This window comes from Arvicanthis niloticus, chromosome 17 (genome assembly GCF_011762505.2).
Source record: "Arvicanthis niloticus isolate mArvNil1 chromosome 17, mArvNil1.pat.X, whole genome shotgun sequence".
NCBI classification, from domain to species: Eukaryota; Metazoa; Chordata; class Mammalia; order Rodentia; family Muridae; genus Arvicanthis; species Arvicanthis niloticus.
Window position 1 is genome coordinate 5,196,449 of NC_047674.1, and position 20,413 is coordinate 5,216,861.

The window sequence follows — 20,413 nt, forward strand, 5'->3', positions numbered from 1 at the left end:
CCAGGATAACCTTGAACTCAGAGATCTTATTACCTTAGTCTCCTGTGACTTATAGCTACTATGCCTCAAGATCTCTATGTCAAAATCGAGGTATCTTCCAGCCTAAGATCTGGATCACAGGTGAGTCTTTCAATTCTAGATTATAGTTCATTACAGATATAGTGAAGTTGACAACCATGAATAGCTGTTACAGGGAGGGAAGGAAAGGAGGGAGGAAAGGGAAAGAAAGGGAGAGGAAGAAAGAAAAAAGAAAGGAAAGAGGGAAAAGATGAGAAGAGGAGGGTAGGGGAGGGTAGGGTAGGGGAGGGGAGGGGAGAGGAGAGGAGAGGAGAGAAGAGAAAAATAAAAGGACACATTGGAAACATGTTTAATAAACAGGAAACCAGCTACCTATTTGTATTATGAGTCCTATGTGTTTATTTTTTAATTCACTGATTTATTCACTAATAATTACATATTATTTCTGAGGTAGGTTTGTTGGATAGAATCATAGTGTTAAATTCATGCAAGCAAATATTTCAAAATGATAACATGAAAACTATCACATTTAATTTGAGAGACAAATTATGTGATAAGAAGTTCTTTAGGAAAGGACGGGTAAGTGCATGTTTCTCTCTATGATTAAATAGTTCTAAAAGCTTTCCTAAATGAATTAACTCATAAATCTAAAGCATTTACTAAGATGTTTTAGAAATGACAGTTAATTCTCCCAGATGAATTAAAGCATATGGTGCCTTTCTTTTTTGGTCAGTTTTTGAAACATTGAAGATATTTATTCTCCTTGAATTTTTACCATATGTTTTATTTGTAGTTATTTTTCATTCAAAAGCATAGATAAGTTATTATCTGAAGCCACATATTTAAGCAAACTAGTTTTTCACCTTTCTCCCCAAAATAACATGTTTGAAAGGTTTGATTAAATAATGAGTCATTAAGTGACTAGTCTGTGTGCTATCTACCTGCAGTATGTAAAATCCAATGGTTATAATATACATTTACTTATAAAAATTTTCAAGTCTGTGGACATTATTTTTCTTATCCTGTTATCATGCATCTCTGCTTGAGACTTTACAGAATAAAAATATCATACTTATTTTCCAAAATCTAATAAGAAAATGGAAAATTTGAAAACTGTTTATTGACTTAAGTTTTTTCTATAGTATAATATCATTTCTCCAGGAAATGTAGTTCTAGGTGAACCCTGAAAAATTCTCAACACACACACACACACACACACACACACACACACACACACAATTTAAATGATCTAAAACTATAATACACATGATTTTGTCCAACAATATTTTACCATTAATTCCAACTTAACCAGGTTATTCTTTAGCAGTTAAAAAATAGTAGATTATTTTGTCTTCCTTCCTTCCTTTCTTCCTTCCTTCCTTCCCTCCTTCCTTCCTTCCTTCCTTCCTTCCTTCCTTCCTTCCTTCCTTCTTTCTCTTTCTTTCTTTCTTTCTTTCTTTCTTTCTTTCTTTCTTTCTTTCTTTCTTTCTCTCTCTCTCTTTCTTCCCAAGAGAGTCCCAAGGCCTACTACTGAGGCTATGGAGTGCTCTCAAAAAGGGACCTATCATGACTGCCCTTGGAAGACCCAATAAGCAGCTGAAAAAGTCAGATGCAGATATTTGCACCCAACCAATGGACAAAAGCTGCTGATCTATAAAGGATGGAAGATGCTGAGGAGGAGGGTGACCCAGTATAAGGACCAGTAATTTCAATTAACCTGGATCTGTGAGATCTCTCAAAGACTGGACCACCAACCAGGCCGCATATACCAGCTGATATGAGGCCCCTAACACATATACAGTAGAGGACTGCTCTACTTCAATCAGAGATGATGCACTTAACCCTCAAGAGACTGGAGGAACCAGGGAGTTTAGAAGTCGAGTGGTGTGGGGGTGGGAGGTGGAGACAGCCTTGTGGAGACAGGGGTTGGGTTGGAGGTATGAGATGTGGAACAGTAAAAGAGTGGATGGAAAAGGGAATAAAATCTGGAGTGTAAAAAAAAAACAAAGAAAGAAAAAAGAAAAAAAAGAAGTAGATTATAATTTGTTAATACTTGGAGCCAAAGAAAATTACATGAAAAAATATAAATCCATATACAAACACATTAATACATGTATACATGAATACAAATGTAGTTTTCTGAGCATGCTTGTTATAACTCTTGCTAAACACAAATAAGTAATTGTGCACTCATTCATGTCATTGATTTATCTTTTACTCATTCATTTCCTATGGAAAAAAAGAAATACAAGCACTGTTTTAATAAAAGACATACTAAACAATATACAAGATAAATGGATGAAATAAGTCAGAAGAATTAGAACATATTTTTCCTGCCATACCTGGTCCAGGTGTCAGTCTCCCTCTTACTAACCAGCTCCAAGCCTCTCCATTGTGACCTTGATTCAGTTGAGATGATTTGTATTAATATACGCACATTGCCTGAACCGTATTTATTTTTCTTATGGGTTTTACATTCCACAAAAAAATATTGCCAATGCCAAAATAATTTAAGTATTACTTTAGAAAAATCTTTCTTACAACTGGAAAGAATTAAATAGGACGAGTCAAAAGAAAGCCTTGTTTACATACATGCATCTATGTAACATTGAAGCCAATTGTGTGCGCACAACTGAAAAGTGCTGCTGCGGATCAAATGTTTCTATACATTTCCAGGGCCTTGCAGCTGTGAAAATACAGCTATAACTAATTACCATGCAAATATGTGAAATGTTTCTTATGGATGTGGGATGTACACCGAAATCATCATCGTTTTAGTTAAAGTAGACATCATGGCTTAGGAAAGGAAGTGTCATGTTTTGATGAATGCTCTGTTTGCCTTCAAATATATGATATGCTTCTGGATAAAAAACTTGGAGGGTTGAACTTTTAACCATAAAACACAGACACTTAACTTGCAGAGATTTTGCCTTCTTCCTTTCTGAGTTGGAAGGCTTCCATAACCAAGCTTGAATGCAAAGACCCCACAGTAATGATCAATTTTCTGGTAGAGCTTTCTTAGAAATCCTATACAGAATGAAAACATAGCTTGCCATATATGGTGATACATCCTACCCTCTCATTGTGAACCAGATGGAATAAATGTAAAGTGAACTGTATGTTTCTCTGTAGTGCACAGAGCAACATATCAAATAAAACTATTCATATTCATTCACCTGATTATCTCTTGTTTGAAAGTTATTACTGCTGAGACAAAGGAATTTGAGAGACCAGAATGTGGTCTGGACTGTGGATAGTTTTAAATAGGGAACATAAATGACTAGTGTCATATTCCTTATCTAATTAACATTAATCAATCAGCCAAGGAACTAAATGCTGCCAAACTTTTCATATATCTATATGAAGAAAAAGACAGAGGGCAAGAGTCAGTCATAGTATGGAGCCAAAAACAAAATTTCTCTCATTTGGAGCAAAATATAATTGCTTAAAATTATTACTGCTCTCTCAAATTATAAATTCTGCAATAAAATGCAGATTTTTTTAAAAAATAGTTGACACAGCCTCTAAAGGCTGAGTCATTTCTCCAGGCATGGAATGCCTTCTTTTAAGATATTTGTCAGCGTTGAACAAGAACTCCCCAAACATTATAGGCTATTGCTATTATCTTTCGAGGTCCATAAGACGTAGAAGGTAAGTACTTGTTGCTCAAGATATCCATCACTTCTGACATAGAATTTAAAGGCCCCTGAGCTCAAATTATAAGAAAAAAAGAATGCTAAGATGAGGAGAAATAGTCTTCCCTAGGGAAGAACACATAACAATTGGTTATCCAGTAACAAATTGGTCAGCCCAAACTACATATACATACAAGAACATGATACAAATGAAGCAGAGTATTTTTAAATGTATTTAGAAATACACATGTCATGTATGTAAAAACAATTAGTGAAAAACAGTCCCTAAATTCAAATTCAAGCTAGTGTCAGGGGAGAAACATAGGAAGTTTTGGTGGGATGAAAGGAAAGCAAAAATGATGCAATTATATGATTAAAAATAAAAGGATCACACACACACACACACAAATACAGAATAGTGTTATTCCAACAATTAGCTGTAGAATATCGACAAAAATAGGCATGTGATATTTCCCTTTAAATTTCTCATTAAGATATGCAAGAGATCCACAAAAAATTATAGGTAGAGAAAAGCTACAGAGGGAATGGAAGTGAAATTTCATCCAAGTCAAGCCATCTAACAAATTGCTCAAGTCCTATGAGACTATTCATGTTAATACATGCAACCAATTTGGACTATCACTCTCTCTCTCTCTCTCTCTCTCTATATATATATATATATATATATATATATATATATATATATATATATAGCAGAAAGGAAATGAGAAAATTTTATATTTTAAAATATTTTGTATTTTAAAAAGTATTTTATATTTTGTATCTGAAAAATAAAAGTATGCTTCAAACGTTATAGAAAAAGCTTTTTAAAATATAGTTTTATGTTATATATATATATATATATATATATATATATATATATACCTGTATATTTTAAAATAGAAAAAGATGGATTAAAATAAACATAGGTTCAACAATTGCGGAATCATTATATACAATATGTGGGGAGCCAAAAGAAGGCAGATATCATTCTTGCAGCCATCTTGAGTCATATACCCTGACAACAGACTTGATTACAATAGCCTACAACAGCTGAGCACACTCTGATAACATCTTGTATTAGATACCCAGGATTTTCCCTTGGTGTGTGAGACTTAAAGGTGTGTGACTTAAGGGTGTGACTTAGAAATCAGATTTAGAGACAAGGCCTAAGGGCATGACTTAAAGGCGTAACTCAGAGGCGTGGCTTAGAAGTGAGACATATAAAAGGTGAGAGGCAGACAGAAGAGTTCAGAACAACTTGGAGTTAGGCATTAGGTATTAGGCACTTAGCACTTGGAGAAAGAACTTGGAGGCACTAGGGACTAGGAACTAGGAACTAGGAACTAGGGACTAGGAACTCAAGACTTGGGACTTGGCCTAGGAAGAGAGATTGAAGAATAAACAGGATTGAATTGCACTCTATCTGGTCTCCATTCTTCAGTCTCTATTCTTCGTGTCCATCCTCACTCTCTCTCTCTTGCTGAACCCCAACCCGCAGACCAGAGCTGCTTGGGGCAGTGCGGGCTTTAACAGTTTAACCCCCAAGGCTTTTGGCAGTGCCAGTTCAAACATTGACAGAGAGGTCCAGGACATTTTGGCCCCCAAACATGGGGCAGTGCGGCTCTCAATATTTTGGCACCCAACGTGGGGCAGCTCAGGCCACAACACAATATATATTCCAACAAGTATCTGTGTGAACAGCATATATCAGAAAATTTAATAATAACATGAAAATATGGCATATTGTGATCACTAAAAAGGCAGTTGTGTAAACTATGAGACTAAAACGTCAAGTTAAAACCAGTGTAGTTAAGTATTCCCTGCTTTTTTATTTCTGGTGTTTATATGGTCTATAAGACTTGGTTAATATTCAGGATTTTGAAGAAGAATTTATATGATAGTAATGTAACAGTGAACAGAAGTAAAATACCTTCACCTTAGTTTTAGTTTCAGAAACTAGTAACTGTCTTTTTGTTGGGTGTATACAGTGAAAATGCACAGCATTCAAGCAGTGAGGAGAATGACCTTCATATCTTAATGCTGGAATGACCCACACCTCAGTGTATTTACACCTGTGCTATTTGAAACAAGCTGCTTCATTCCCATATGGCTCGATCTCTGATGCAAGTGTGAATAACAACATAAATTACAACAGGAAATCAATGTGGATTTTGTAAATGCAATGTTGTTGATTTTTATAATATTGTTTAACTTGTAAGTGCTTTACTACACAGTACTATAACATTACCTTTACTAGATAGACTAAGGTAAAATATTTAAATGATTTAAGAAAAATCTAACACTATATGTAACTATTTGATAGAAAAAAAAGAGGATATAGGGGATATCTGTTTTACTTCTAGAGATGTTGAAACCTAAATTTGCATGCAACCTTCTTATCACTATAAGAACTAGCTGATCATCCATATATTTCAGTAGAGATTATCATGCAAGTTTAATAAGAAATGTATATGCCTACTGGTAATTGTTTATTAGTATACAGCTTACTTGGGCTTTTGGTGGCTTAAGTAATCAAATTAGTTGAAAGAGACATTAAATAATTAAAAATCAAGAAGGTCTAAGGATATACCCCCTTGCTGGGGCACTTATCTAAAATACAGAAAGGCTTGAGTTATTTTCACCAACATTGTACATACTGAAAAAGAGCAAATATATAAATATGGTGTCAGGTATTTGCAGTAGTTAATTGCTACAATTTGAATGATTTCTTTAGGAATGCTAGATGGAGTAAAATGGGTGTAAATTTCATGAAGGAAAGTTGGCAATGGGAATTTGTTGACACAAGGACTGCATAAAAGTGTCAAGCAGTTATTCAATCCTAATGTTTTTTAAAAAAGAGCCATTGAGAATATGGCCATTACCAGGGATGGATGACTTAACTCTGTGTTTGAATCATCATAGTATGATAAAAATTCATTCCAGAACACATTGGCTTGACTGTTGTAGGTAAAATGAACTAAGAGTAAGTATCAGCCTATCCTGAACTTTACTTACAACACAAAGGTCTCCCTCATACATTTAATCCTTAAGACTAAGAATAAATATGTATGTGTGCACATGTTCATGCACATAGAGACAACTGACATTAGTAAATCCAGAAACCAGCAACTTTTAAAAGAAGAGAAAGGGGAAGGAAAACAGATAAAATTGGAAGTTAGCACTTTAAATAGCCCTTTGAATATACTGACCCTTTCTGCACTGCCTTTGCTGTTTCTTTATGTCAAAAAGCTGAGGCAAAAGTGAAAACAAACACATTAAGAATAATGAAATAGGGAGTTTAGTAGTCAAGATAAGAATTCAAACAGTATTTTTTCCTCAGTACAATACATAGTCAGAAATGGGTCAGTTTTTGAGATAAAAGATACAAAACAAAAAGGAATAAAATATTCTTTCAAAACAAGAGTATTTTATGAATATATTTATAGTCTACCTTTAATCTATCTGCCATTTATTTATTATATATCCTCTATCTATTTATCAATCTATCATCTATTTATTATCTATCTGTCTACCCATCTATCTCTGTATATATCCAGTGTATCCTTATCCAGAGACGCTCCAAAAGTCTTCTACTACCATTCTCATATCACATAAAATGACAAGTCTCAGGTGGAATTTCATTGCTGAATATCAATCAGTTAGTTAACAAAGGGGGAGGGTTTCAAAATAAATACTAAGAGAGATGACAGAGTTAGTCAACAAATGATGGACTAGTTATTAGGACTGTCTTGTACCTCACTGGTACAATTAGGAATAATTATGTTCTAATTGCATTTCGAGAGAAAAGTTTTATTTTAACAGGAAGGGTGAAGCTAGGTGATGAGAGAGAGAAAGAGAGAGAAAGAGGGGGGGGCATGGAGGCAGATGTTCACGTGTCTCCACCAGTCAAAGATAGTTTATATATCTAGGTTGGGTATTGGGTTACACTTCTGATTGAGCATTACCAAACTTATAAAGCCTTTGATTAACATTTTAGAAAATGTATAAAAGCAAAAAGGAAAAGAGGGTATGGGATAGGGGTTTTCTAGGGAGGGGAAATGGGGAAAGGGGATGGCATCTGAAATGTAAATAAAATATATATAAAAAAAAGAAAAAATGAAAAATAATAGAGTAGAACTCTTCTTTTAGGATTCATGTATTAGGTAAGTTTAAACCACCAGCCTAGGAGCACATAGGGAGGGACCCATGACTCCATATGTACATGAAGGGGAGGATGGCCTTGTTGGACATAGGTGGGAGAGGAGATTCTTGGTCCCATGAAGGATGAACACCGAGGGGGGGGGGGAATTTGAGGATGGGGAGGTGAGAGTGGGGAGTAGGTACGGGCACATCCTCATAGAAGCATGAGGAGGGTGGATGGGATACAAGGTTACTGGGTGGTGGGGGAAATGGGGGTAAGGGGGTAAAATCTGAAATGTAAATATAATATCCAATAAAAAATAAATTGGCAGGTTTTCTGGAATATCTTATATTTAGAACTCAGTTTCTTCTCATGTTCCCCAAAATAACGTTTTCCAATATAAAACAAAAAGTAAATGCAGAAAATCTGTTTTTTAAATCCAGATCTAATAACATAGTACTGAGACAAAGAACCTAATGATTCCCTCATATTCAGGAATTATTTCAGAAAATATTAATTATTTATAACTTATAAAATTTCACAGTTAATAATGACAATTTGAATGACTCCATTGATTAAATATTATTGTATTTGTTTCAAGTTTGGAGGAATCTAATGAAAGGCCTCCCACAGGATAAGCAAAGGTTTTGTCATTGAGCTACATCTCAAGCCCTTGAATTGCAACTTTGTATTTGAGGTATACCCCCTTCCCACTTTAAATAACTAAAGACAAAGATGCATTATTAAACTATCTAACAGTGCTTTTTAATATTTTTAAGCTGAATCCAAAAGACAAGAAAACATTGGAGTTTCATTTGGACAATTTTACTTTGGCATCTAAATTCAGTAAGATTCACAGGTATAAGTAGTAAAGATGATTACAAACCTTGATGTTGAGATGGCTGGAAAAGGTCCTTAGGAGCCAACTGGGAAGGAAAAAGGAGAGCTCATTCACATAAACACAGGCCAAGCCCCCTTTTGCTCTCCTGCTCTACTTTTGCCTTGGACTAGCACTAATAAAACTATGCTTTTCTTTCTCTCTCTGTTCAGGCTCTTTCTAATCCCACGCCTAATCTTCTCTGTTTATATTTCGTTTGCAAAAACTGCAAGACATATTTTTCTTTAAGACAGAAACTTTTAATTTTTAAAAAAGCTATTAAGTTTCAAATTATTATTTTTTTGTAAAACAAAAGAAAAAGAGAAAATTTTCTTTATCAGGATGTTTTGTCTTTCTATCATCTTTATGCTAGACCTTATTTCTAATATTGAGGCACATTGCAATTAGGAGAACAACACATTATTTTATATATTGCTAATAATTTTAATTCAGTTTTAAGGTCTCAATTTAAATGACTTCATCTGACTTTAATTTAATGTGTTATTTCGTTTTATTTTTTTACTAATTATTTATTTCCTTCACATCCAGATCACAGTTTCCTGTTGTACCTTTCCTTCTAGTCCCTTCATCTCTCACCTCCTCCCCATTTATCCCTCATCTTCTTCTCCTCAGAAAAGGAAAGTGGAAAATTAGTGTGTGTGTGTGTGTGTGTGTGTGTGTGTGTGTGCATGTGTGTATATGTGCATATCATTGTCTACAACAACACTGGGTTGTAAGTTCATGTCTAATATTGAAAGATAAATGAATAAATAAATGAACAATTTATATATTTCATTTAATGTTGAAACTTCTTTCTGCTCTATAATATATATATATATATATATATATATATATATATATACACAGAGGTAGCTGTGTATAGACTAGGTAACATATCAAATAATGAACTCATTAAAAACATTACCTCAAAGCACTATAAAAGAGTAGAAACAAAAATCACTGTCAAAATTATTTTAAAAACACTTACAAAAATTATTACAAAATCCATAGCCCTTTAAACCCCAGCAAATAGTTCCAGCAAGCACACTTATTTAAATTGGCATAAAATTAATATATACTATTCACTCAATACAAAAAATACATTCAACTTAGGTGTGTCAATCCATAATTTAACAACAAAATGCCAAACATGTGTCAATTATTTAGAAAAAAAAGCTGTATTAAAAAATGTTCCTAATTTTGCTTTATGCAATGTTAATAGAATCACCAGTATGATGCCATCAGACACTCAGCTGTTTTGAAAGTATGTTGCATCCTAATATTAATGAGTTGGTTCCAATTTAGTGGGGGACAAGCAAGAAAATGAACAATTTGATTACAGAATGAACACATGAACACATTGGACAAATAATATGTGCCTTAAATGTTCATATAAAAAATATAAACTCTTTCTTAGAAAACTCATTGTAACTAAACATGTGAAGAGAAATTTTAATCTACCTACATGGCTCTGGCAAAATTTATATTCAAAGACTTTCTAGGTCCATGTGATCAAGCCTGAGTGCAGACAGACTCTGGATTACAGTGTGATCTGGCTGCAATACATGCTTATAGTATACCTTTAATCACTAACAATGAAGGTAAAGTAAGTTTGTAGAAGGAAGCAGCAATGTTTCAAAGTGACATCTAATTGAGGGGCAGAAAAAGTGATTAATCAGAGAAAGATTTGTCAGAAGGAGTCAAAGTTAGGATAAGCTTAAGTCTCACAAGAACATCACAAAAAAGAGATGCTACTTAAGAGCAGAGACAGAGAGACAGAGACAGAGACAGAGAGACAGACAGAGAGACAGAGAGACAGTCAGAGAGGTGCTATGTGCATGTTAGTTTTATCAGGACAGTTTGATCAACACAGGTTGCAGAGAGAACAAACTAGACACAGATGAAGACAGAACAAGGCAGAGAATGTGAAGGAGCCAGATTAGAACTTGTTGCCAACGTTAATATAAGGCAAAGTAGAGCAATTCAGACAGAAGCCAGGAGAAGCAAGATTGAATCAGACATCTTGGAAGATTAGATTATATGGAGGCTAGAAGCTTCCAGGCCTAGGCCTACTGATAGAACAAAGAAAAACCAAACCAAAACAAAGCAAAATCTTCTGAAATAAAACAGATAAATAAAACAACAAGAACAACAAAAATAAAAACAAAACAAACAAACAAAATAAAGCACACCACTCTGGGCTCAGCCCAAGATGTGTATTCACACAGCTTTGGTATGGTTCTCATCTCATTCCTCCATCTGAACAAATACAAGCAAAATGTACATCACTGAGAAAATAAAAGTGTATACTTACCAACATGTATATCTGAGAAAATAAAAGTGATACTTACCAACATGATTAGTCCTCAGTAATTCTATGGCCTTGAAGAAGTGACTTCACTTTTCAAAAAATTATTTCTGTACTCTGTGAAATAGAAAAAAATGAGATTGTCTGACAAGAGATAAAAGACATAAAGGAGAAATATGGAGCATAAAATCAGGACTCTGGCCAGTGGGTAAAACTCGTATCTTGCACCCACAAAATTCTGGGTTCCATTGCTACCTTAATCTTTTTTTAAGAAATGGTAAGAGGAGGAAATGCAAAGCACGTTCTTTAGTTCTCTCTTTTATTTTAATTTCTGTATTAACTTATGTAGCAATATTGTTCTCACCAAACTCACTTATTACTTCAAGTGCTGCAGGTGATGATGATCTGACTACTGTATCTTGTACAAAATGGGCTAATTACTTACAAGTTAAAACAGCCAAACATAGCTGTAGGTCTAGCGTTGAGCTCCACTTTTAAATGCCTTTAAAAATGTGACCTAAACTTACTGGGATGATTTTAATGGCTCATAACGACCACTGGATACAGAAATAAAAAGCTATGCAAAGATATGCTATAACAAAATAACATTCATTCTCAGGATCAATGTAGTTGAAACTTGCATTTCAAATATAAAATAAAATAAAAAACAAAATAATGGCTTTGAGTTGTAGTAAATAAAGGCTGTATGAAGACCTGCTCCTTCTCTCACTCTTTGATCTTATAATTGAATGAAGGGTAGGATGTGCCTGACTTGAATATAGTACCAGCTGGAATTACACCCACTTTCTGTGAAGTTGCTTGGACAACTTCTCTTGGACAACCCTGTGGCCACTGCATACATAAAACCTGACTCTTAATATATTTGGTTACTGGTGGTATATTATCTTATCTCTTTCTTCCTGAATCTATGAATGCAGAAGTTGTAACTGTGATATTAGAGGAGAGAATTTTGTGTGTGCACAATTATTTCTATGCATTATAAGAAGTATATGAGAGAAAATTGTGAACCTTTCAGAACTATCGCCCCATGAATTAATTATACACATTCCCAGTGATAAAACTACAATTTATATGACCACAACCTATCTGTGTATATATTTTCAACTACACTAAAGTACAAAATAAATTAAAAATGAAGAAAAAGTTATTAAATTTAAAATTATAAATAGCCTTTGTACATTGATTTTAAAAGCATTAGAAAAGAATGATGTTGTCATAATACATTGACTATTACACATACCCCATTTCCCATTCATAATATACTGAGGTCTATTTAGATTGCAACAGTCATACATAGGCACATTTTAAAACGTTTTTAAAAACACACATATAGATTTAGTTTTTGACACATATGAGCTGGAGCATGTGCATATTTTTGATGCACTTGCTTTCTCTGCTCACTATTTCAAACTGTCCCAAGGAGTCATATGTCAATGCCAGTTGCTATGCCACTTCATCATTTAGGTGTTGAAATCTGTATGTGCTTGTTTTCTGTCTTTATTTCCCCAGAAATGTTATCCGTGAGAAAAATGAGAAACTACCTATGTTTTACTGAGTTGTTTATATAAATTAATGACTTAAAAGAATATGCAGACAAGGACTAAGTAAGACTTGCTAATATTATTGAGTGGGTTCTAGTTAAAGACTACTTATGTATGAGTTTGCAAGAAAGTTTAGGTAAATTCAATATATCTAGAAGCAGCATAATTACAAGGGAATTCCAATTAAGTGTAAATATAGTTAAGTTGGTAGATTATAAGTTGGTTAGTGATTTTTCCACTGTTCAAGTCTGATATATTAAATGTGTTAAAACAACAAAAAAAACTGCACGATAAGGTTTATGTAGTGTATCATGAATGATACAGACATGCTGGAGCATACAAAAAGGAAAATGAACATAGGAAAAAAAGAAAAGGAAAAGAAAAAACAATGTAGTACTTTTAGCTTGGTAATTTCTATGAAGTTATATGACATCAGAAAATTAGATTCAAAATATCAACACAGAGACTACATTTACTACTATTTATAGAAATAAATGAAAACAGTATATCTTTAGATTGTAGATATTAAAATGCAGTAAAAATTGGTCTATATTATTTCTTTACACATAAGATTGCAAAAATGCATTGGAATAATTCGAAATCTAATACATTTGAGAAAATATCAGGAAACATTTTGCAAAGCACTGTAGAAATATATTGCCTTTGAAGGTCACAAACTCAAAAACTGTAAATGATTAATATACTCCACAATAATATTTGTATTGGACAGCAAAAGGAAGCTGGGGCCAGCACCATGCTAGCTTCAGAGACTTTTCTCTGAACTTCATCCAAAAGCACTTTCTAGCTTGGGGGTCTGAGTGTACTTAATTAACTCTGTCTGACCCAGTCATTCAGAGTAAAGACATCAATCTACCAACTCAGCTCTCACATCCAAGGAGTCATAGGTGAAGGCATAATATATATTTTGAGCTAACAAATGTCTAATGCCATATCTTTCAACACACATGTATATGAGTGTATGATGAGGAGAACATGATAAGACTAACAGCATTTAAACTTACACTTTGACCTAGAAAATTTTAAGTTCTGACTCTTTAGAGACACAATTCACTACAATTGACAAAATATACAGCAAAGAATCAGGAAATAGGGACCAGAAGATAGTATCTCTGTCACTAATTTTGGAATAAACTATTGAAATTCTCTAAGCATAGTTCTCTCAAAAAATAATAAAAACACTTGAAATAATAAAAATGAAACCATACTGGTATTTAACCTGCAAGACACGTATAAAATGATCTACATTTCTTTTATTTTCAAATACATATGTAAATATTACAGATTTTTAAAACAAAAAAAAATAAGACTTCTTATAGTTTCTCTTTTTTAAGAGATTAATATTTTTTCTAAATTCTTTATTGTATATTAGTTGCCAAAGTCTGTGCTACTCCTACTGGCACATATGCAGACTTACTCTATATTGTTTTGCTTGTAACCATGTAAGAAAACCACTGCCTTAATTGATAAATGAAGTTAAGTAAATTACAACCAACACTAGCAAAACTATCCACAAAGGATATTTGATTTGGCTTTTGAGTCACATTGTCCTACACCATAATTTTCTTTCTCCTTGGATATTTTTTTCAGACCAAGACAGCTATTGGAGGTAGTATCCTTAAATGTGGGTTGCAAATGGTTATGGCAGAGGTAAAAATCTTTAATTTTGGGAAATAACTAAGTGGTATTATTAGTAACCTTTAGTGGTAGTATCAGTAAACCCTCCTCTCTTATTCTGTGTTCTCTGGGCACCCAGAAGGGGTTATTTGATGAAAAAAATCAATCAAATCAAATGGCTTGGTGTCTGAACAACCAGAGAAAGAAATCCAGTCTGCCGACTATATGCACTTCTACCAAAATTCTTTAACAGAAATAAATTAAATTTTAAGTCACCAAAATTGTGAAGTTTGTTAAGCTGATAAACATAATTTTAGAAAATACATTACTATGCATATTAAATAAATTTAGCCTACATAAATAGGATATTTATAATTGATTTAGAATAAAAGGAAATATGAATTAGACATTGACCTTGGTAATTCAAACTACATTGTTTATGTACCCTTCTTTTCTGTCTGCTTCACAAGAAAGATGAGTTGGCATCAAAGCATCCATAAAAATGCCAGAGGAAGACCACACCTCAAACAAGAATGGATATATCCTTATTCATTCCTAAATATTTATTATCTTATCTGTATCTGTTTATCTTATCTCTATGGGAACGGAGAAGAGCTGCCCAGCATTATAGTAAGTACTGTTTATTTACTTAAGGGGTCACTTTTCCTTAATAATTGTGCTAAAACTAATTACTATATTTTCATTCAATAAACAACAGTTTTCATATTAAAGAAATGGATAAGTGTGTGGAGACATGGCTCACCAACAAAGAGCATTTAAGAATTCTTCAGGGGAGCAGGATTCAGATACCAATTCCAGGGCATCTGATGCCTTCTTCTTGGCTCAAAGGGCACCTGGATATTTACCATGCATGTTACTCATACAGATACACAAATAAAATAAAAACATTGAAAAAATATATTTTGTTGTTGGTGGTGGCACACTATTAATCCCAATATTTGGGAGGCAGAAGCAGGTGAATCTCTTGTGAGTTGAAGGGCAGCCTGATCTACAAGGAAAGTTTCAGAACAGCCACAGATGTTTTTCATAGAAATGCTGTCACAAAAACAAACAAACAAACAAACAAACAAAATAAGACCAACACTCTCAACTAACCTGGCACCCCTGGTTTCTCCCAGAGACTGAGCCACCTACTAAAGAGCATGCATAGGCTGGTACAAGGCCCCTGGCATATATGTAGAGGCCTGTTTTGCTTGGCCTCAGTGGGCAAGGATGTGCCTAATCCTGTAGATACTTGATACCCCACTGTAGGGGTGTTACCTAGGGGGCTACCATCTTAGAGGAGAAGAGGAATGGGGATGGGGAAAGAACTCTGTGAGAGGGGACCAGGAAAGGGAACAACATTTGAGATGTAAATAATTAAAATAATAAATTGTTTTTTTAAAAATGGGAAAAAACAAAAGTAAACTATATTGTCGAATAATTCCATAGATTATAATTTATCATAATTTAATTTTAAAAATATAATTTATTCAATGTTCTAAGTTTTCAAAGTCTATTTTCTTCCAGAGGTCTACCTACAACTACATTTGTGAAACTCCACATTCTCTGTGGGATATTTGTGGGTTCCAGTAAAAAAAAAAAAATTACTTCTGGCTAACACAGCAGAGTAATCGGAGCCGAAAATAATATGTTGCACATTTCTAAATACCTGGACTGTAAGGTTTAGCATGGAAATGCTAAATATTGACTTGTGTACTGGTGCATACTTGGAATTCTAGCTGCTGTGAAGACTTAGTCAGGAGGCTTCAGAGTCATCCTGAAAGAGAAGCTTTATGATGATAGGCTGCTAACTGTCCTTAAACACTGTACATATATACCTAAATATCACATTATGTCACATAAATACGTTTGTTTTAGGATTGATTAAAAAATTATGATTAGTCCCTTCCACTTTTAAGTTCTTATTTATTTAAAATGAAAAAAAAACATCAAAACATAAGGCTAAAACTTTATGTAATTACTGCACAGTTCACATCTGAGTATGTGGCTTGATAATTTCCAAATAGGTATTTTTTATACCACAGAACTAGATCAATTTGCCTCCTGAGTTAGGAAATATGCTGAGTCATTATAGGCTCTTCAGCCAAGTAGAAGATCTTAACATTTGAAGTACGCAGAAGAAGGTGAAGCAGATCATAGATTACAGTTGACACGCAGAAAGTCATTCTCAGGATTAAGGAAAGCGAAGACAGTGCCTCTGTTCCTCCAACTGTTTACTATTCTGAATCAGTTCAAGCTTAAGAATGCCAACTAAGCCATTTCTATCCAAGACATTTGTGTTTAAGGTCAACAAGGTTGGGAGATTAGTGAGTAAGAGATTGTTTTTTGGCTGCCAAGAACAGTTACCTCTTTTCAGGAGTCATTCTGCAGAACAAGAATGTCAGCAGCAATATGTGGTATGGACGGTGCAATCCAATGAGGTAAAAGTCAGAAACCTGTTCCTAAGACACGGCCTTACTCCTGTACTAGTTAACTCATTTCTTCAGTCTCTACTTGTTTTTCACATATCTGTCTTAGAAGTTCAAGGTCCTATTTTTAATATAGTAAAAAAAAAAAATGACTCTTTTATTCAGTTTCTAGCACTTAAATTCTCCAATGTAATATCTTCATCATAATTAATTGTTTATCCTGGTGCATTATTGGAGTAGACTCAGAATTATAGCAGAAAGCATCCAATTTATTATTCTAGCTATTTATCTGTATCTGTTTTGATTCTGCTATTGACCATAATTTATATGTTTTCTCTCTATGGTGATTGTGGAGAGCTTTTGGTGCCACTTCTAGTAACTTGGCATTTGTCATTGGACTGAGTCAAGGAAGTCGGCTTAGATAAGAATATTAGAAACAGTGACCATGGGGCTTTGTTTACTGCTTTACTTAATTACTATCTTATGTGATCTTCTTGTTTATTGCTTTGCTTGATTGCTTTGTCTTTGATCTAAGAACTGACTATGGTTTTTTTTGGATGTACCCAGAATGATGTAAAAGTAGGCTGAAGAAAAATAAACCTGCTTCAGCCTCAGTATGGGCTGGAGTAATGTTACAATTTTGTCTAAATGTTTTTTTCCTTTTCAATCCTCACTTCCTCTCTAGAGACCCTGTTGACTGACTGAGCTTGCTTGATCAAATGATCATAGTTAATCATCAAAAAGTATATGTGCAATTATTTATAATGTCATATACAAGAATAAAGTCAGGGTTTTTAAAATAAACATTAGTATACTTAATTATTAAAAAGTATATGTAAAATCATCTGTAATGATATATATTTGAACAAAGACAATGTTTTTATGAATAAATTAATATATAACCTCATTTAAAATTAGTAATTTTTACAAAAAATAAGTCTATTAGGGTTTTATGACATAAACTTCTGTGTGTAATCAAGACTTCAGCATTTGAGGGAATAATTAAGGCTCCTAAATATGTACTCATTTAAGCTAGAAAAATGATATCTCAGTTAACCCCAGTTCGCAGTGTTTATGAGAGAATCTGATAGTATTTTAAAGGTTATTTAACCATAAACAGCCATTGTTTTGCCTCTTTTACATTTTAGTAAATTAATATATTCTCCTGTACAAACATTTTAAATTATTGAACATACTTCAGTGTTTTTCAGTAACAACTTAAGAAAATATTTTAACAAACCAACCTTTTGAAAATAATTTGATACCTAATAATTTTAGTTGTGTTTTTGCTAATGTGTTTGTGTGCTTATATGCATTCATATCTAAGTAATATGTGATTTATTTTATTAAATACACTACATAAAACTTAAAGTCAGAGAATAATGTAGTCTGAAGAATTCTGTATAATTTTCTCACTATTAAAATTTTTGAATAAAATAAAAATTCAAGTTGAGTGACATAAATATATTTCTATTTTATTTGTAAAGTAATGTTTAGTATGTGAAATTTAGTACATCTGGTGAAGCCGATCTTATTATTTATGAACTTAATTACATTGCATTACAGCTCTTAGCAAAATGTGATGATCCAACTGTTACAAACAGAGTTAGAGATTTTATTATTATACAGTAAACGGAACACTTGTATTAGACATCAAATATCTGCAAGTGTAGTGAGATCAATATATGTTTGTATCTCTGTGTGTCTGTACATGTATATATGTGTGTGTGGTTATTAAATATACAGTGACTTCCTTTGCTGCATGAAGTTTTCAAGTTTTAAAAATACATATAAAATAATAAATATGTAATTCTGTCAGGTTTAATACAGAGTACAAATAGTCTAATAGCTGTGAGATGGAAGAAAATTCCTTAGCTTCTCCCAACTTCACATCTATAGCGACACATATAAAATGAATAAAATACTTAAAACCTGTACCTAAATGTACATGATATGATTGATAAGTATTTTAAAATTGCTCAGAAGTGTATTTAAAACACAGAAAGCACTCTACAAAGCTTCATTTTATATCATAGCTGTGTTAACAATCGTATTCCAAAAAGTAATTTTTCTTGATGAGTTTGACCATAAACACCATAATTGGTCATAATCTCTTTGTGTGAAAAAATGATAGTATTGCATAATTATAGAATAAACTCTAATGGGGGTGTGTTTGGTTCTACAAGAGTTGCTCACATAAAATTAATATAAATGGCTTCTGTGAATTTCAAGTCAAAATGAAAATTCCTTGTTTTTGTAATGGAGTTGACCATGGGAAAAATGGCTTAGAATTCCTCTAGAGAAAGGAAGTAGTTATTGGCTCTAATTCAAGTCACAAATAGGCGTATTTACCAAAGGAACTATGAAGTATTAACTTCCAGCCATCCCACACTCCCATGGAAGTCAAAGAGTCAAAGGGAGCATTTCCACTACTGAGAGGCTTTGAAGTACCTTGGAATTATTCCTCCTAGGGAAACATGGAACTCAAAACTTAGAAGTTCCCAGCATAATATGAAAAATAAAATTATCATTTAGCTCAAAATGTAAGCATGAATATTTACAAAAATGCATGAGGCAATCAGAATTAGGTAGTGAGTTAGAATTGTGAAAACAGAACAATAAAACAGATGCTTTCTTTAATTTATTATAACTTCTTGAGTTACTTTTCTTAGTCTTCTTTATTTCTCTATTGCAGACACTTGTTTCTTACTTTAGTAAATGATACCTAGCAAGGAAGTATGGGGATACACACAACATAGTTGGAGGGTCAGGAGTTAACGATAGTATATGGTATATTTGTAGTTTCAGAGTCGCCTGTATTCTATAACAAAAGAACCAACCAAACATAGAGCAGGGCTGATAGTTGGTGGCAAATATGATTTCTATTCTTATTGGAAACTGGCAATATATCACTCTCAGATCTTTACAATTATAAAAATTTTAATGTATCAGATTACTTTGCTAAGTATATACATGTAAATTCAAATCCAGGGAAAAAAAGTTATAAAAATGTTGTATAAGAAAATTATAGCATGCTCAATCTTGAAACACACTGATATATTGCATATGTATATATGTATATATATACATATATACATGTGTGTGGTATATGTGTGTATACATGTACATGCACATGTTGTACACATATTTGTGTGCATATAAGCATATGTCAGTATGCATACAATATTTCTTTGAGATAGGGTCTTTGTCTTAGTCAGGTTTTGTATTCCTGCACAAAACATCATGAAGCAAGTTGGGGAGGAAAGGGTTATTCAGCTTACACTTCCATATTGCTGTTCATCACCAAAGGAAATCAGGACAGGATAGGAACCTGGATGCAGGGAGCTGATGCAGAGTCAATGGAGGGGTGCTGCTTCCTGAATTGCTTCCCCAGGCTTGCTCAGCTTATTTTCTTATAGAATCCCAGACTATCAGCTCAGAGATGGCACCATCCACAAGGGGCCCGCCTCCCTTGATCACTAATTGAGAAAATGTGTTACAGCTAAATCTCATGGAGGCATTTCCTCAAGGGAGGCTCCTTTCTCTGTGATAAATTTAGCTGTGTCAAGTTGACACACAAAATCAGCTAGTACAGTCTTGAGTGTACTATGTAGCTAATATTGGCCCTAGTCTCCAAATAATCCTCTCTCAGCCTTGGGAGTGCTTTAGATTCTGGAGTGAGGGGCCATGTTTGTGTATATCATTTTAAAAAGCTGTAGCAGTGAATATGCACAAAGATTTTATTCTTTTTCTGTTACTTGCTTTTATATTCCTACTGGCTAATTTCATTTTTAGATTACTA